Consider the following 12,172-nt stretch of genomic DNA (forward strand, 5'->3'; position numbering starts at 1 on the left):
TGAAATCACCTCACTGAAGCCTGGCCACAAATTCTTGCTGAGTTGTACTAATTTCCCTGCAATGATTTTCTGGTTCCAAAAGTTGCACATAATTAGGATTGATTCTTTGGGTGAGATGAATTTGGGTGGGGGAAAGGAAAAAATTTGGGGACAACTTTTTTTTTTTTGAAAAGACTAGAAGGTTTGTCAGATTTATTTTGGAGGGTTTGAAGAGTTTCGAAAATAATTCTAATATTCTAGGGCCTAGTATTATTCATTCCCACTGGTCCAAAAATAGCATTTGGAACATTTGAAAATGGTTTGCAATAATTAGAGGGTTTTAATTAATAATGTCATTAATAACCTTGCAGCCTTACTGTCCAATTTCATATGAAAGTGGCATTTGTCTTCTTGGGGAGGGGCCTAATATACTAATGAACCAAAGAAAATGTGAGCCTCACAGAAGCCCACAGTCTTATTTTCAGTGTCACCTACTGTTCCCTTTTATCATTTGACCATAGAGATAACCTTGAGCAAGATGAATCATAGCTGCTCCTTAGTGATTCTCTTTTCACTAGCCAGGGTCTGAGGGGCATCTCCCTGGGCTCTTTGTTCCAATTGTAGCCCTGATTGACTTTGTTTACAAACATGCATTTTAGGGGGAGAACTTAAGGTTTCCCTATTTCTTCTGAAAGGTTGAGGTAAAAACCATACAAGAGTTATGGTTACAAATGGAATGTAAGATGATCTGATATTTCTCAACAACATACACAAACTGGACTACAATGGACCTGACTGCCTTCAAGGAATACACTGTGCTTGGGGTGTCATTTCCTTTAAGGAACTTGCCCAAGTTTATCAAACTTCCTTGCTTGTGATATTTAATGGAGGGATAAAATTCCAACAAAACAGCCATTTGGGGTCATAGCAATGTAGGCATTTTCCCTAGTTCCTGTTAATTCTATAAAAACCCAACGAACTAAACCAATGAAGCCTTATTGTACCAAATACAGGATAATAGAGCTGAATGTAGGGGGTAAAAGAGCCAAAACTACAATAAGGTAAATTATTAGTAAGAAGCAATTGAAAAAACCAAATTCTTAAAACATTCTGTTAGCAGGCATCACCCACTAGCTTCTGGTCTTGCCAAAGTGACCCAAATAATACAGAGGTGGAGGGAAGCCTCTTGGAAGAAAACCAAAATACAACTGTTTTTTTTGTTTGTTTTTTTTGGATGTGATCCCTTATATAAGCCAAAGCCATGATACACAGAAACAATTTCAGTTTCACAAGTCTTTCAGAAAAAGGTGACAAATCAAACCTGAACACTGCAATGCAGGAAATAACACAAGAAAACAAAGTACCTGTTGGAAGAACCTGTGCCTTCAAAATAAAACAAAAATGCTTCAAACTTCAAGATATGATGGTTAAATGTAATAATTCCAAAATGTGTCCTAGAGAAATACTTTCACATATAAAGAAAAGGAAATTTGAATAATGCAAAATTATATCAGATCTGCTAGCTACTTACAGAAGGGAATGAGGATTCCAAAAAGCAAAGAAGCTTAAGCTGCCACCAAAAATGAAAGGTGTGTAGTCGTGTCACCCTCATCCCAAGAATGCTGTCTTTACAAACACTTCAAACAACATAGGCACAAAACAGGCTAATTACCGAGGAATTAATTAATAATGAAATATGTTATCATGTTTATTTAAAAAAAACAAACAAACAACAACTAAGGGGTGTGGGATGCAATCAATATAGTGGAGTTAAAAGCCACAGCTGCAAATAAAACCTCTCCTACAAAATGACCGAAGAAAACACCAAACCAAATTCTGAGCAGAAAAGCCAAGAACAAGTCCCAGAGAGTCATGTTCCCAGCTCAGGGCAGCTTAGGAACACACAGAGATCTGAGGACTTTGAGGTGACAACTGGCTGGAGAGAAGCCCAGGAGAAACAGCATTACTGCCCAAGGATGGTAAGGGGATTGAGTACCAGATCTAAAAGAGATCTCAGAGAGTCTACCTGGTAAGATGCAGAGCACAAACCAGGAAGGCAATGATTAGAACTTTCCCTACATCACACCAGTTTGGAGGCATTAAAAACCTACCGGCCTCCATATCAAGCTCTGAAAGCAGAATGATAGAACAGTCCCCTTCCACAGAACACAATTCTAACATACGATAATTTGTGGAAGGCAGTCAGTATAGTCCTTAGGGGAAAAATTTATATCTATAAATGCTTACCTCAATCAAAGGAGAGATTAATAAAACAAAGTTAAAAAAAAACCATTGAAAAATAGATAAAACTAAAATCTGGTTTTATAAATAACAATAATAAAATAATTACCTAATTTGACTTTAAAAACCCAAATTATCAGTCTGAAAAAATGAAAAGGGGTAATGAACCAATGAAGATGCAATTAAAGCAACTGTCTGGAGTTATTTTGTCCAACTTTATATCAATAAAACTAAAAATCTGAATTAAATGGATAATTATTTACAAAAATGTGAATTGCCCAGATTAACATATGAAGAAACAGAATATATAAATAACCCCATTAAAAAAAAAGAATTTAAATAGACCCTAAATTAACTCCCTTAAAAAAATAAAAACAAACAAAACTCTAGGACCAGATGGATTTACAAACAACATTTTACCAAATATTTAAAGAACAATTGTCTCAAATACTATATAATCCTTTGGAAAAAATAGGCAAATAGAAAAGCAGGAGCCCTACCAAATTACTTCTATTACACAAGTTTTTGGTATAAAACCAGGGAGAGAAGAAATACCAAAGAAAAACTACAGACCTATTTCCCTAATGAATATTAATGCAAATTTGTAAAATTAAATACTAGCAAGGAGATGACAGCAATCTGTTACATATACTATGACCAAGTTGGATTTATTACTACAATTCAGGTCTCTTTCAATATTAGGAAAACCATAAGCACAACTGACAATATCGGTAACAAAAACAACAAAAATATTATGTCAATAGATGCTGGAAAAAAAACTCTTTTACAAAATATAATTCCCATAAAATATTAGAAAGCAAAAGAATAAATGAAACTTTTTTTTTCTTAAAAATTATAAGTAGATTGAGCACTGGGCCTAGAGACAGGAGGTCCTGGGTTCAAATCTAACCTCAGACACTTCCCAGCTGTGTGACCCTGAACAAGTCACTTAACCCCCATTGCCTAGCCCTTACCACTCTTCTGCCTTGGAACCAATACACAGTATTGATTCTAAGATGGAAGGTAAGGGGTTTTTAAAAAATTATTTAATTACCTAAAACCAAAGGAAAATATGATGAGGATTTTAAGGAAAATATAAAGATATCTTTTATCATCATGATTATTCAATATTGTAATAGAAATACAAGTTATTGCAAACAGTGAAGAAAAAGAGATTAAAAGAATGGACATAGGCAATAAACTATCATTTTTGCAGATGATATGATGGTTTCCTTAGAGAATCACCTAAAAATCTAGTTGAAACAATGAACTTAAAAAAATTTTAGGATATAAAATAAACATATGTGCATATATACAATATGCATTTCTATATTGTGTATATATACATGTATATACATGTCTATATTTTACCAACAAAACCATTCAAGATGAGATAAATTTAAAATAACTGAACACAGCATAAAATAATTGAGAGTCTACCTGCCAAGATAAACACAGGAACTATATAAATGCAATTAGAAAATACTATTCACACAAATAAAGACAGATTCAACAACTGGAGAAATGTTAAATTCTTATGGTTAGGCTGGGCCAATATAAAAATGACAGTATTACCTAGATTAATTTACTTATTAAGTGCCATACTAATCTACAGCCACCAAAGAATTAGTTTGTAGAGCTATACAAAATAATAAAATCCATTTGGAAGAACAAAATATCAAGGGAATAATTAAAAAAAAAAACCAAGGGAGGGGGCCTTTGCAATACCAGATATGAAACTGTAACTACAACGTGGTGATCATCAAAACAATGTGGTGGTACTGGATAAGAAATATAGTTGTTGCTCAGAAGCAAATGAGCCCAGCAATCTAGTGTTTGATAAGCTCAAAGATCTCAGCTATTGCTGCAAGAACTCTAGCTCACAAAAACTGGTAAGAAAAAAAAAAAGTCTGGCAGAAACAAAGCATAAATCTAACATATATCACACTGTGCAACAAGATAAGATCGAAATGGGTACATGATTTATACCTAAAGGGTGATATAAGAGAATTAGAGGAATATGCAAAAAGTTCCCTGTCAACTCTATAAGAAGAGTTCATAATCCAGTAAGGCAGAGAGATAAAAGGGATATTTTTGACTTCTTTAAAAGAAAAAAAGTCTTGAACAAATCCAGTGCAACCAAAATTAGAAAGAAAGCAGGAAACTGAAAGAAAATTGTAGCAAGTTTCTCCGATTAAGGCCTCATTCCTCAAATATGTAGGGACTGCTAAAAATATAAATATATATAAAATAACTGCTATTTCCCAGTTGACAAATAGTTGAAGGTTATGAACAATCAGTATTCATCAGGAAAATGCTGTAAATAAACCATAATTAGAGAAATATAAATTAAAACAACTCAAAGGTACCACATCTCACTCAATTGGATTGGCTCTCATGAAGAAAAAGAAAATGATAAATGCTGGTGGAGATGTGGAAACATAGGTACACTATTTTAGAGAGAAATCTGCAATTGTACCCAAAGAAATTAAAAAGGGAAAGGACCCATATGTATAAAATATTCATATCAACACTTTTGGGTGGTAAAGATGCAGAAACTGAGGGAATGTCCTTTAACTGAGGAATGGCTGAGCAAGTTAGGGTATAGTATTGTGATGGAAGGCTATGGTATCAGAAGAAATGATGAAAGGGGTAACAGAAAAAACTTGGAAGATGTAAAGAAAATGATGTGATGGGAGTAGAACTGGGAGGACACTGCATACATTATCACAGAAAGATAATCAACTGTGAAATTCTTATAACTTCTAATTGATTTATGTAATAATCCATGACAATTTCAAAGGACTTAAAGAAAAATCACAAAATGGCTGTCATTGATAGTGCAGACTGAAGCATATTTTTTTCTTTTTCTTTTTGCAACAAGGCTAATGTGGAAATATACTGTATGGTTTTATATGAATAATGAGTATCATATTTCTCAATGAGTGGGGAATGGAGAGAATTTGGAACTGAAGATAAAAATAAAGAAAATAAGAAACTGATGTATGGGATAAATAGAGATTAAATAAAAAGGGATTAAGAAAAAACACACACACCACACACATGGGGTAATGATGCAAACAGAATCTAAAGAAGCAGAAGTTAAGATTGAGGAGCATAATTCTAATTGCCAAAATGCCCCAACAGACAAATCAATGTATTTTCTGAGACAAAATGGTATCAGAGAGATGTAAGTGATTCCTGTGCCTTAGGATAAGTCCAAGGATAAGGAGAATCATCACTAAGAGTATAAGGGGTACACGGTAATTCCTATTATGTGGTAAGGATTGTATCAATATTATTTCTTTCAAGGATTTCTACATTTAAAGTGTGGGGCACAACATTAAAATGGAATGGAAGATCTCTAAAGTAAATTACATGGATATCAGTTAGAAAAGTCATAACTGGAACTTTGGAAACTTCAGAAGAAGAAAGTTTAAAACTGAACAAACTTGGACAATTAAAAGCTACAATTTTTGGTATTTTCTGAAGAGGATCTTTAGTCAATAGCAATATTTCTAGTCTTCATTTGCTACTTTTGCAAAAAGAGACTACCTTTTATGGCACACAGAGATTGAAGATAAATTTGAAAGAGCAGAAATATTAACATCCTTGTACACATGGATTAAGCAGTCAATTCAGGGGATTGCACAGAGAGCTGGAAGGGACCCTAGGGGTTTATCAGTTATTTAAGTTATTTCCTTGAGGTGATTTAGTGGATAGAGACCTAGGCCTGGAGATAGGATGACCTGAGTTCAATTATGAGGTCAGAAACTTCTTAGCTATGTGACCATAAACAAGTCACTTAACCCTAACTGCCTAGCCCTTAGCACTCTTTTGCATTGGAACTAATTCTTAGTATCAATTCTAAGAAACAAAGTAAAAGTTTAAAAAAGAAGACATTAAAGGAAAAATTATGATGCTAAAATATATATTAACAAAACAGAGACTAATGAACCGAAAATATGTTTAAAAACTATAAACCTAACAAATGAGTAAACATAAAACAATAACAGCAACAAAAGAAACTTAAAGCATAACGATATTCAAAGGGAAGACAAAATTATCCCTGTTTGCTGCTAACATGACAGTTATTTAGCCAGTCCTAGGGAATGAGCAAACCAATTGAGACAAAGCTTCACCAGTATTGTAGCCTACAAAATAAACCCCCAAATGTCAATAACATTTCTATAACAATAACAATCTAGGAGGCAATAATATAAAAAAAGTAAGTCCTATTCAAAACTGCTGCACACACACAAAATTTCCAAGGTTTATTATTCCACAAAAGTTCACTCAATGCTCACTGCCTAGTAACACAATGCTTCATAAAGAAAAAAAGAAAAACATTAAATTACTGCAGAGAAATTTAGTGCTAATGTCTGAGCTCTGTCTCTTGTAAAAATAGTGAAACTGCTATTAACTACTAATAATTACTAAAGTTAATTTATAGCTTTAGAATGATCAATATATACTGATATACTGATCAAACTATTGAAGTGACACTTGCAGAACAAAGAAAAACAAAACAAAATTCATTTAGGTCAAAAGTTCTAGAAACTAATGAAAAAGGTTGTAATGCTGTAAATATAGTGCTTCTAGACCTCAAGTTCTGTCATAAAGAAGTAATTGTGTAAGCCATTTGTTACTGGCTTAAAAATAAAAAGTAGATCATTGGAACAGAGTATACAAAGAATTAGAAATAACCAAACTAACCCAATATTTGAAGCACCCTAAAACATAATTTACTTAGGAAAGGACTCCATAAATGACTGGGAAAATGGGAAACATTCTGGCAAAAATTAGTTTTATGGCAGTATGTTATGCCACATACTACAAGGAAATTAAAATACATACATATATATGATCTCAATATTAAAAGTCACCTTATAAACAATTGGAAGAGAGAAGCATATGTATTTCACATCTAGAATCAGAGTAAATTCTCAAACAAGATTATAAAAGTTAAAATAGATAATTATGATTACATGGCATTAAAAAGGTTTTGCAGGAACAAAACCTATGCAACTAGTTTAAGATGGGAAGTGGTCAATTGGGAAAAAATCTCTAATAATGACATAAGTAATAGGGAAAGAAGAGAAATATATGACCAACATTTTTTCAACAAACAAGTCCTGAAACAACCAGTTTTAAAAGATGTCTAATTTACTCATAATACAAGAAATACAAATAAAATGATGCTAAAATTCACCTCATATTTAGCAAATTATCAAAGATGATAAAATAAAGGATAAAACACTGGAGGAATTGTGGAAAGATTGCATACTAATGCACTGTTGGTTAAGCTTCAAATTGCTCCAATCATTCCGAAAAAGATAACAGGATTATGAAAATGAGTGATTAAAATATCCACACTCTTTGGCTAAAACTCCACAGCTAGGCTTTCTGATATAGTAAAATATTTACATCAGTATTTTTTTGGGGGGAGAGGTGAGTAGTAGCAAGGAACTAGAAATAAAGTAGATAAAATATTTTTTAAAACTGTTGTTAGTAACTCTAAGACAGAATGGCAAGGCCTGGGCAAACAGGGGTTAAGTGACTTGTCCAGAGTCACATAGATGGGTAGTATCTGAGTCCAGATTTGGAATATCTAAACGAGTTGTGGTACATGAAAATGAAAGAGTATTACTGCATTGTATAAAACAATGAATGTGGTGAATATAGAGAAGTGGGAAAAGACTTCTATGAATTGAGGCAAAATGAAGGAGGCAGAACCAGTAAAACCCGCTCTCTCTCCCTCATATTGATGACAGACAGCTAGGGATATGATCATAACAACGTAAATGAAAAAACAAGACAACGATGAAAAATGAGTTGTCCCGAACATATTTGTAGAGATTGTGGGCTATAGATACATTATAGTATATAGAATGACATTAGTTGTTTGATTTGATGATTATTGCTGAACCTGTTTTCCTTCCTCTTTTTTCTATTGCCTATCAAAATGGGTACTTTTCTGGGAGATAGTAAAAGGGGGATACAGTGAGAAATTTCAGTGATATAAAACCAAAAGACATTGGTAAAAATCTTTTATGGAAGTCATTTGTGTATTGTGGAAAGTATGATGGATATGGAATCTTAGAACCTGTGCCATTGTGTAACCTTGGCCAAAGTAATTCAGCCTCAGTTCCCTCATCTGTAAAATAAGGATGCTGGAATTTGTGGCTTCTTGTTTCCCTTCCAACTCTAAATCTGTGCCCCTGGGATCCTACTACCATCTTGTTAATGACAAAATTTTTAAAGTGAAAACAAACCTCCTTATTTTAATTGGATACTCAATAAACGAGGAGCTAAAAACACCCTCAGACACAGTAATACTTTTAGGTCAGTTCTAACTGTTCCTGGGAAATGTCCATCGTGCCAAAACAAAATGTGTAAATAAGAGAAACAAAACAAAGAACGCTTACCCTCCCACAGTATAAAAGACTGTCTTCCCATGGCATAGGGTTCACACATCTAGTCAATTAGAGGTCTGTGAGCTGACACAATGAAGTCTGGCCACAAACCACTGCAAACTCTTTCCTGAAAGTTATTTGCTGAGCTGTTGAGCGGTCCCTTTCCTAAACCAGTCCAGCTTCTTTAGGCTATGGGGATGGCACAGACCCTCCAGTGTATGGAATAGCAACATCATGCCTGAGAAAGAGAAAATCTTCACTGCTGGTTTTTAAAAAAAATCTTAGCCTTCTGTCTAAGCATTACTAATGAGTATTGGTTCCAAGGAAGAAGATTCATGTTCATTCTACCTGGCTGGGAATATGGGAAGGTTAAGTTCAAGAATTCTGTTTTTAATTTAGTTTTAGGTGCTGGAAGGATATCTAACTAGAGATATCCAACGAACAGTTGGCAATGCAAGACCGAAACTCAGGGGAGGAGAGCGGTGAGTATATAGATTTTGGAATCACCTGACATTGAAGAGGATGCAAACTCCTTGAAGACAGGGACTATCTGATCTTTGTAGCTTCAATGCTTAGCACAGGGACTAGTGCTTAATACATACTTGTTGAAAGCCTGGCCTGAGCAGTGGCGACAGGTGAAGCTGTGGGAGTGCAAGCCAAGGGAGAGTGAGTGTGCTGAAAAAAGGTGAGGGCAGAGCCTTGGGGAACACCTACATTAGGTGTTAGGTGAGAGGGCTAAGAAACAAGAAAACAATGAGAAGAGCCATTGGCCCTCCAGGAGCTGAATAGGAAAGCCAACATGGATGAATGTTGGTGTGTGTAAGATTCATCCAAAGGCAATGTTGGAGAGGAAGGCACTAGACAGGAAAGGCTTCCTGTACAAGATGGTCCTTGAGTCGTTTTACAGAAAACCAGGGGAGTCTTCAAAGCAGGAATGAGGAGAGGGCAGCACTGCAATCAGTGAAAAGACAGTTAGGGAGCTGGGAGGAACAATAAGACCAGTGTGGGTGCACACAGAGTACGTGGAAAGCAAGCCCTCCTCTATCCTCACACAGCCACCATCATAGTCTCACTTCCCAACTCGTCTCTGTGCCTTTAGCTATCCTGCATACGGCTCTCAAAACAGCCATCTTAATGTATTCATTGATCATGAATGCTAAGACCAATTGATCTTTTTTCCAGAAGATTAGAAAGGGAGGAAGGAGTTGGGTTATAAAGAACTTTAAATACCCACCAGAGCTTATATTTGATTTTAGAGTTAATACGGAGACTGTAGAGTTTCCCGAGTAAGGGGTGTGACGTGGGCAGACCTACACTTTGGGAAACTCCCTTCGGCAGGTGTGTGGAAGAAGGAGTGGGGAGATGTGAGGCAGAGAGATCATGGGGAGCCTAATGAAATAGCCCAGCTGATGAAGGTCTGGACTAGGGTAGAGAAAAGGGATTGCATATGAGAGGTGCTATGGAGATAAAAAAAAAAAAGAGAAGATTAATGTCACGTTACCAATATGAGATTTATTTCTGAATCAGATTTCTCACGGAAAGATTTCTTTGGAAAATTTAACTGACATAAATCATTTACTGGAATGAGGAAGCCGCAAGAGCTTATAAACTACCTCACCAAGTAAATTCTGGACCTCTTTGACAAGTAACCAAGGGCAACACTGGTTGAGAATACAATGTTGTTTGTAAAATCTTTCAAGAACGATGATGAAAGATTATAAGTAGCACTGATAAAGAAGCAGTAACGGGAAACATTTACATTGCTTAGTAAAATACCCCATGAAGCCAGATCATCCTGAGTGTATTTAAGGATGAAACTGAAAGGACAACAAATAGATGAAAAGCCATAAAAATATGTGGTTTTTTTTTATAACAAAATCTTATCTCCATCAATCACAGGAAGCCACCACATTTGAACTCTAGTATAACCTTTTCCAAAATGTTGCATGAGAAAATACAAATGGCACATAGAAAAATGAAAATGGAGAAAGCAGATGGATTAGATCACGTACCCAAAGAAAAAGGTGTGTGCCAAAGGGGAGACTTAGAGACACTTTTTGTCAAGAAATCTGAAAAATGATAATCTTATCAAAGGCTCCAAAGAGCAAAAACAAAAAAGTCCTCCAACCTTATTATTAAAAAAAGTAAGCAAAAGCATAGGAATAATTACTGATCCATATGACTATTCTATATAATTCTTCTTATGCATCTCTATACCTTCCCATGAGAGTCCTATCCACATGAATCAAGGGCATCCCTGATGAGACATGAGAAGGGACAGGCATGCTTTCACAAAATATTTCCTATAACAAACATTTTCATAGTCATACTATTAATGGATAGATTCCTCTAGGAATTTATAGTCTACTTGGGAGTCAACGGTACTAAATACAAAAGAGTGTCAAAGAACATGAGAAGCATCTGAGTTTTTAGTGCATCTGATCACACTTGATGAAATTTGGTTCTGGACCTGTGATTTCACTGGTGTAGTGAATTCCCCTTTGCTAATATAAGTCAGCACCTTCTCTGCAATGCAGAGTTGCCTAGAACACTAAATGGGTAAGTGACTTTCTCAAGGTCTCATATATATGTCTGAGGCAAGACCTGAATGTAGGATTTCCTGACTTTAAAGCCAGTTCTTTACTATACCATGATGTTTCTCAATGATGAAAACTCATGCCAAATTTCCTAAAAATCCACATCAATTGAGGGTCTGGGAAAAGTGAAAACCATTTTTTTTCTAAAACATGTCATAAGAATGCTGTGCTAAGCAAAATGGACTAAATTTCTTTTAAAGTGCATCTTTCTGGGTAAATTTATTTAATTTCTACTTGTGTTTAAGTTTCTCTGTATTACCAGCTTCACTCTGGATCATAGCACCACCTCCTTGTGAATAAGGTCTATTGTACATGGGAAACACACAAAGCAAAATGACAATGGAAAAAAGAAAGGAGAGCTTAAAGATAAAGGGATAATTAGGACATTGCTGAACAAAGGAAACCTAATGAAAGGGTTGAGTTGGAAACGCATTGGCATGTTACTGTATATAGAAGTATGAACTTTCTCTAATTTTGTTTTCAATATTTCCTAGATCCTCCTAGAAAACAAGCACTGAATTCAGCACAGTACAACCTGCAACTAATATATGCTGATAGGTTATCAGCTTTTACTATCAGGTAAGATTTTAGACAGAATGATGAAATCTATTTCAACTCGTTTCAAAAGCAAAACGACTTACAATTGGCAGGGAGTGTAAAGACATGGTGTGTGTCAGAAAAAATGAAAACCTTTATTGACACAGTGACAGATAAAACTGACCCAAAACACCTGAATTTGGACATTAAAAGGACTTTCAGTATTAGAAAAGATGTTTTTGTTGTTCAGTCAAGTCTGATTCTGGGATCCCATTTGGGGTTTTCTTGGCAGACGTGAGGAGTGATTTGCTATTTCCTTCTCTGACGCATTTTACAGATGAGGAAACTGAGGCAAACAGGATTGAATGACTTGCCCAGGGTCACCCAGCTAGAAAGTGTCTG

General features: G+C 35.1%; 1 protein-coding gene and 1 long non-coding RNA gene across 7 annotated transcripts in view; one reads left to right on the plus strand and one right to left on the minus strand.

The window, feature by feature from the left end:
• The window catches only part of LOC130455072 (uncharacterized), a 75,159-nt gene that overhangs the window by 17,356 nt on the left and 45,631 nt on the right, over positions 1 to 12,172 (plus strand). For 3 of the 4 annotated variants that reach the window (XR_008912907.1, XR_008912905.1, XR_008912906.1), the window contains exons 4-6: positions 9,036 to 9,118; positions 10,536 to 10,660; positions 11,728 to 11,812. This is a non-coding gene — a long non-coding RNA (uncharacterized LOC130455072). The remainder of the gene's footprint in view (positions 1 to 9,035; positions 9,119 to 10,535; positions 10,661 to 11,727; positions 11,813 to 12,172) is intronic. The other variant, XR_008912908.1, reaches the window with a different exon arrangement.
• Positions 1 to 12,172, minus strand: part of NR3C2 (nuclear receptor subfamily 3 group C member 2) — a 411,230-nt gene that overhangs the window by 13,155 nt on the left and 385,903 nt on the right. The window lies entirely within an intron of this gene.

This window comes from Monodelphis domestica, chromosome 6 (genome assembly GCF_027887165.1).
Source record: "Monodelphis domestica isolate mMonDom1 chromosome 6, mMonDom1.pri, whole genome shotgun sequence".
NCBI lineage: Eukaryota > Metazoa > Chordata > Mammalia > Didelphimorphia > Didelphidae > Monodelphis > Monodelphis domestica.